At 38.9% G+C, this 8,082-nt stretch overlaps 1 long non-coding RNA gene across 1 annotated transcript; it reads right to left on the bottom strand.

The window, feature by feature from the left end:
- Positions 1 to 2,390: 2,390 nt before the first annotated feature.
- On the bottom strand, positions 2,391 to 7,796 carry LOC131701879 (uncharacterized). The gene is made up of 3 exons (XR_009309112.1): positions 7,534 to 7,796; positions 5,250 to 5,354; positions 2,391 to 4,093 (listed from the first exon to the last, which is right to left on the bottom strand). It is a non-coding gene; the product is annotated as an uncharacterized LOC131701879 (long non-coding RNA).
- Between the last annotated feature and the right edge of the window lie 286 nt (positions 7,797 to 8,082).

Below are 8,082 nucleotides of genomic sequence, written 5' to 3'. Positions count from 1 at the left end.
AAAGCAATAACTTATTTTAACATAGTGTTGCTTTGCTTCACAATATCCATGGAAAAAAAAGGTCTTGTTATACTGTTTTACTATTCCATCATCAGCCACCTCAAAACTGAAATATTTCTATACTTCACTGCGCACAGAGTTCGGTTTTGTTAATTTCTAGCCAATCCGGAAGTAATTGAATCTTCAGTTGCTGCGTATAAATGCTGACTCACGACACCTCTAAAAGTATTAAGTATTAGGATGCAGGCACAGTCAGCTGGCAGATGCGTACGCTCCTCCATAGAGTACAATGCAGCCGTCATACCGGAAGTAGTGTTATATTTTCATATAGTATTAGAAACAATGATTTTGGTTTTATAGTTTTGTGTGTACATGTACCCGTTTACACCTGTACACGGGTATATATACATACCCATTTCTTTTGAAATGTATATTTTATTATATTTTTTCACTATTTGTAGTCGTGCTGTATATGCGCTCATTTTAAAAATAAAGCCTTTATGTTTAATTTTCCATTTAAATACGTTGTTTATGCGATGCAAATGTTAGATATGATGTTCATGAATAAAACTTTTTAGTTGTATCCAATATTATGTCTTTAATTTTCATAATGAAGCAGTTTGAAAATGTATGGGTCACAGTGACCCACGTGGCGGTTCTAGGTAGTTCAGAAATCTGGCGGTTCTAGTGTTAATAATAGCGTAAGTAATCACACGGACAAAATGCAATCATATCTCAGACTGGATAGTTCACATCATCATACCCTCTGCTGGTCACACGGGATAGTTCACATCATCATACCCTCTGCTGGTCAGACTGGATAGTTCACATCATCATACCCTCTGCTGGTCAGACTGGATAGTTCACATCATCATACCCTCTGCTGGTCACACAGGATAGTTCACATCATCATACCCTCTGCTGGTCACACGGGATAGTTCACATCATCATACCCTCTGCTGGTCAGACTGGATAGTTCACATCATCATACCCCCTGCTGGTCAGACTGGATAGTTCACATCATCATACCCTCTGCTGGTCAGACTGAATAGTTCACATCATTGTACATAATACCCCCTGCTGGTCAGACTGAATAGTTCACATCATTGTACCTATTACCCCCTGCTGGTCAGACTGGATAGTTCACATCATTGTACCTCATATCCCCTGCTCGTCAGACTGGATAGTTATTATTATTATTATTTGTTTATTTAGCAGACGCCTTTATCCAAGGCGACTTACAGAGACTAGGGTGTGTGAACTATGCATCAGCTGCAGAGTCACTTACAATTACATCTCGCCCGAAAGACAGAGCACAAGGAGGTTAAGTGACTTGCTCAGGGTCACACAATGAGTCAGTGGCTGAGGTGGGATTTGAACCGGGGATCTCCTGGTTACAAGCCCTTTTCTTTAACCACTGGACCACACTGCCTCCACATCATCATACCCCATGCTGGTCAGACTGGGGATAGTTCACCTCATCATACACCCTGCTGGTCAGACTGGGGATCGTTCACCTCATCATACACCCTGTTGGTCAGACTGGGGATAGTTTACCTCATCGTGCCTTATATTCCTCAATGGTCAGACTGGGCCTTGTCACCAGAGTTCAGTTGCTTGAATTCACCAGGATTGAAAGCGACTGTTGATTTACGGATCTCTCTATTGGTAAATCTGTTTCAGCGGTTAGGCAACATTTAAATAGGGTAAATAAATGACATGAAATATGATGACAAATGTATATAGGTGACCAAGAAAATATATTAAAGCAAAAAAAAAAAATGTGTTTAATAAAATAGCAGTGACTAATGTTAAGAAATGTATGTTTAGAAATGAGTCATGAAAAGTAGTATTTTAGAAGCTAAAATTACAATAACCATTTACATAAATGTGTCTTCCAAGTATCAAGCCCATTAGAGAAGTAATTCCAGTTAAATTGACCTGATGAAATGGGCTTTTCATTTACAAGGCTAGTGTTGTTGCAGGTGAGGTTTGATAGTTGCTCTGAATGCCACTCTTACTATCTTGCCACCCTAAATGTGCATTTCTGGTCACAGTATAGAGATGCAGTTCCTTACAACCTGTATTTTAATGGTTTCAATCACTTGACAAAATAATGAAAGCAATTTGAGTCTACTGGGTGAAAGAAACCTGAGCCCCATACAATTAGAGAAAATGTAACTGAATCTTTTTTTTTACATTGCCATTGAAGACCATTGGATTCAAGTGCTAATTTAAACATGCACATTATTATTTTACCCTTAGCTAATAGAATTCAAATTACTATGGTACTTAACCTTAAGAACGCATTTATTGTTGAGACTATTTAATACACAAACCAAGTACACAATCTTGAAAGTGAATACAGCAGTTCATTTATTTGCAGGAATTACAGTACTATGATCAAATGATTTCTCTCTTAATTCTTTACAGAATGATGCTTTTTTTCAGATTAACTATAAAAAAACATTTTGTGGATGGGAAGTTGTTTAACTTGAATTTATTATAACAGTTCTTCAACAACATGTTATGTGGATGAACAAAGAGGCATTCCCTTCACAAACCAGGGGCTGTGCTCATGCAGCTGTGTCCCCTTTGTACTGCCCAGCTCCTCCCTGCAATCAGCCCGGCGCCCCAGTGTAACTAAATGCTGCTTGTCCCTCAGATGATCATATGGGAATCATTTAGAGTACTCGCAGCTACGTACTTCCTCCAAGATGGCCGTCTTCCTGTGACCACCGTCGAGTCAACCCTTCTATGGGGAAATGTAATACCAGCCTTACACAGTGCCGTTTCTGGACGGGAGGGAGATTTACAGAATCGATTCTTTCTCTCTTTATCACATATCTTACCCCTCAGAGTGATGCCGAAAGAATACTCGGCCAACTCTACATTCCCCAATGGTCCCCCCTCCCTTGAAAATGCTCCTTACCCGCACAATGTTTCACTGTATAGTGGAAGGGTTGCAACGCCAGCTACCATGAGTTATCAGGGATTTGTTCTCCTTCATCGTGTGTAACCAACTTAAAGGAGCATGATCAGTGACAAGAGAGAAAGAACGCCCCAACAAGTAATAGCGAAGAGTGTGAGTAGCTCATTTGATGGCTAAACACTCCTTCTCAATGACGGAGTACTTAATCTCCCCAGGAGCCATTTTTTGCTCAAATAAATGATAGGGTGTTCTACTCCGTCAACTTGTTGGGACAGGACCGCCCCCAGACCAATCTGGGAGGCATCAGTCTGAAGGATGAACTATTTACTGAAATCTGGTGAAATCAGAGCGGGAGCTTGACAGAGTCTCTTCTTAATCATATCAAATGCCTCCCGACACGGCACTGTCCATTTAACTATTTTTGGAGCAGCCTTTTGGGTGAGATCTACCAGGGGGTTGACTATGGTGGCATACTCGGGGATAAAATGGCGATAATAGCCGGCTAACCCCAGTAGTGATCTCACCTGTGACTTGGTTCTCGGGATCGCCGTCTCCACCAGCGCCTGGACTTTGGAGGTGATCGGCTTTACCTAGCCATTACCCATAATTTAGACAAGATATTGGATCTCCTGTTTGCCAAATGCACACCTGCCCAGTTTGGATGTTAGCCCTGCCTCCCTTAGAGACTGTAGGATGGCTGAAAGTCTAGTAATATGCTCCTTCCAGTTGGAGCTAAAAATCACCACATCATCAATGCATGCGGTAGCATACTGATGATGGGGAGCCAAGACCTGGTCCATCAGTCTCTGAAAGGTGGCAGGAGCTCAATGCAACCTGAAGGGCATGGTCCTGAAATGGAACAAGCCATCTGGGGTAGAGAAAGCAGTTTTCTCTCTTGAGCTCGGAGTGAGTGGAATTTGCCAGTATCCCTTAGTCAGATCCAAATATGCATCGAACTTGGAGAGGGCATTAACCTTTCTAAATTCCACACAGAACTGAACTGAGTAGAGCCGTCCTTCTTGCCCACCATCACAATAGGACTGCACCACTTGCTCCGGGAAGGTTCAATGACTCCAAACCCGAGGATATTCTCCACCTCCTTGCGAACAGGAACCCTGCGACTCTCTGGGATCCGGTACGGTCTCTCCCGAACCTTAACAGCTGTTGGAGTAATAATAGCATGTTGAATAACATTAATTCTACCAGGCAAGTCAGAAAAAAAACATCATCAAACCTTTCCACTAACTGGAAGAGCTTGCGTTTCTGATCCGGAAGTAACTGTTCCCCCATCGGAATGTTAGTTGTAGCTGGTGGACTGACAGTGGGACCAAAATCCTCTTCTAAACTGTCACAAGCTATAAATAAGGCCTCCCTTTCTTTCCAGGGTTTTTTTTTTAATTCAATTTTTTATTGTATTTTATTAATGATATAGAAGTAACAAACATATAAAGCATATACATAAAATACAATAAGATAACATAATAATAATAATAATAATAATAATAATAATAATAATAATAATAATAAATTAATAAATAAATAAATAAATAGGTAACTAAATAAATTAAAAAAGCACTGCATTACACAAAAAGACCAAGAGGAGCATAAACATTTTCCATATGATATATAATGGTAAACACAAATAAAAGGAAAGCACAGTACATGGAAGTCAAGGTGTGTTTAATTATCAGGAGGTCTACTACTGAATTTCGATCTGCACCTAAAATATATAAGATTGGTGACATGTCACCAATGAATGTGAATAGTGAGAGGAAAATCTGGATTGAGAGTGAGGGGGGAGAGGACAGAAACACACAGTGGTAATTTTATGAATTTTCTAGTCATTCTAAGCAAGCAAAATATGATGCATCACAAATGAGACCCACGGGTTTATAGTTATTAATAAAAGGAAGAGATCTCAGAGAGATAGGGTGACTTGACAAGGATTCCATCTGTATCCAAAGAGAATCTTGGCGATCTAAAAGCCACCCCATCATCTGACTGACCTGAGCTGACCAATAGTATAGTTCAAGACTGCGCAGGGCAAGGCCACCCTTTTCTGAGGGCTTAATCAAGGTTGCAAACCTAATTCTTTTTTTTTTGTTCCAAACAAATTTAAATACATACATATTGATCTCTTTAAAAAAGGAGACAAATAGCAGGGCAGGGACTGGAATAAATAATTCAATCTAGGAAGGATATTCATCCTGATCACATTAATTCGACCCATAAGAGAGACTGGTAGATGAGTCCAGATTGTTAAATCTTTTCACTAAGGAGGAATAATTTGCCTTAAAGATATTATTGAGTATATTACCTGCTAGAATACCATCAATTGAAGCAGAAGATCTAATAGATGCTGCGAGGTTTTATTGCCAAGGCAAAGAGGAGTGGGGACAAGGGACACCCCTGTCGTGTGCCTCTACAAGGGGAAAAATGTTGTGATAAAATGCCATTAGTGAGTATTTGAGCCTGTGGGCAAGAGCACATTGATTTAATTTTATAAAATTAGGTCCTAGATTAACTTTTTTCAAGCACTGAGAAAAGAAATCCCCACTCCACCCTATCAAAGGCCTTTCAGCATCTAATGAGACAATCATTGCAGTTTTTTTATGTATGTTTATATGATCAATGATATTTAATAGTCGACGAATATTATCAGAGGCATACCTCCCTTTAACAAAACCAGATTGATCCGGCTTAATTACCTTTGAGAGAAATGACTCTAATCTTCGGGCCAATAACTTTGCAGTAATTTTATAACATGAGTCTAGAGGATGAGCACTCCAGTAGACCTTTATCTTTCTTTTTTAGGAGACTGATGACAGCCGACCTCTTAGAATTAGGCAAAGAACCCCTTTCTACAAAATCATTGAGCACAGGCATAAAGACCGGCATAAGTTCAGGACAAAAGCATTTGTAATATGGTACTCAGTTGGGTAGCCGTCCTATCTGGGACATTTATTAGAAGGCATAGCCTTAATGGCTTCCTGAACCTCCTCAGGTGTGGAGCATTTAAATTTCCATGATCATAATCAGAAATGTTTTGAAGATCAATAGCATCTAAGTAGGCTTGCATATCTTTTTTGATTGAGATTGATAGAGGTTGCTATAGAAGGTATTATTAATTAATGTTGGGTCATATGTAATAGTGTTATCTGGGGTTCTAATTGATAAGACATTCATTTGTTCTTTAAGCTGGTGAGAAAGAAATCTGCTAGGTTCATTACTGAATTCAGAAAATGTTTGTTTACTAAGAAATAGTAGTTTTTCTGTATGCCTAGTGTGATCCAGGTTAAACTTAGCGCTAGCTGCAGACAAAATATTCTAGTTTGTGTCATTTGGATTTTGCTTATGCAGCTGTTCCAAATGACTCACCTGTGCTTCCAGCTCCCTTCTGTGTTGTATTAATGTTGTTTTTTTTTTTTAGCTGAGGCATAAGGTATTAAATGACTATGAATGGTTACTTTAGAAGCATCCCACAAAGTAGCTGGGGAGACAAGATAGTCCTCATTATCCTGCTTATAATGGACAATCAGCTCACAAACTTTATCACACAATTACTGATCTGATAGAAATGATGTGTTAAACATCCAGTTTGTTGTCTTAGGTGTACATTTATCAATTACAAATAAACAGGTGCATGATCTGAGAGGACTAAAGAATCAATGAAACATGATGATATTGAATGAGCATAATTATGAGGAATAAAAAAATAATCCAGGGTAGAACAGGATTTATGTGGGTTGGAATAAAATGTGTAACCCTCAGGCTACACATGGTGCTATAGTCCTAGATACAAAAAAAAGCTTGATTGCAATGAATAAAACATAAGATGTAACATGTGCAGTTGCGGTTAAGTAAATAGCATAATCAGCAGTGGTAGAGAAAGAAAAGCTGCAAACAAAAACAAAGCAAAGCAAAACAAACCCCCTTTCCCTCCCCATAACCCAGCCAAGCCCAAACAACCTGGCAGCCATTGTCTTCTGCATCAGTGTGCACTGCCATAATAAATGTAATCAAGATTATACTTAACAGCATCTTTTTCAAGGCCAAATTAACAACCATAATCAAGCTCCTACTTAAAACATACCCAACCAGCGTTACAGTTAGTACTACAAGAAGTCACCTCATTAGGCATTCATAAAAAAAAGTAAGTACATAAAAGGACAGCAATAGTATTGATCACAACAGCAGCAATAATAGTACCACTAATACTAACAATGCGAATATTAAATATGAAGCAAAATACAGTTTTAGTAGTCTGTAATGGTCAAAAGTCAATGAAGTCATTAAGCCAAGTGGCTCAGTAAAGATTAGAAGAGATAAAAAGAGAAAAAAAGTCCTTAGATAAATATAAAATATTAGAATAGTGTATAGGCAGCATGTGCGTGTGCATGTGAAAGCAGAACATTATTATAAAGTCAATGCAGAACATTATTATAAAATAATTAAGATGAAAATAGAAAACAGTCATAGTAAAAAAGGGAGAGTTCTTATTGTGCCTGCTGCAGCAAGTATATGTTTAAACTGTCAAGTGATCTTCTTATCAACAAAACATGTCAAAACAAACAAGGAAGGTATAGTACTCTTTACCTTACCTCCACACTTTATAAAAGAAAAGACAATTCTTGGTGTGTAATCCAATTTCAATTTCACACCGGGGGATCCGCAGAATGGCTTTCAAATTCCTTCTCCAGGAACTTGGTGGCCAAGGCTGATGTCTCGAAATATGCAGATATTTAAACAGTGGACCCGAACCCTCTTCTCTTTCAGCCAGGCCCACTATTCGAATGTTTTTACGTCTGCTCTGGATTTCTCCTCTAACTGTATCATCCTGTCCTTGAGAGAGTTTAGTAGCAGTTTGTTTGCTGGTAAAATAGATTCTAAACTTGCAATCCTGTCCTCTGCGGTTTCAATGAGTGCATTCAATGAGAATGACAGCGAGTTTTCCTGAGTAGTAACAGAGGTCACAATAGCGTGCAGAGCGCCGTCGATCACATTACCTTTTGTGTCAAACCTAGAGCTAAGGGATTTTAGTTCAGTTAGAATTTTTTTAAGTAGTTCCACCGGGTTGGAGGCAGGAGTTTTTTAATCCCTTGATTGTTAGCCATGTTTTAAATTAGTTCAGAATTGTCAGTGAGTTCGTA

The sequence above is a fragment of the Acipenser ruthenus genome, chromosome 27 (genome assembly GCF_902713425.1).
Source record: "Acipenser ruthenus chromosome 27, fAciRut3.2 maternal haplotype, whole genome shotgun sequence".
Lineage (NCBI taxonomy): Eukaryota > Metazoa > Chordata > Actinopteri > Acipenseriformes > Acipenseridae > Acipenser > Acipenser ruthenus.
The sequence above is the reverse complement of the archived record's forward strand: the minus strand, read 5'-3'. Positions and strand labels throughout refer to the sequence as shown.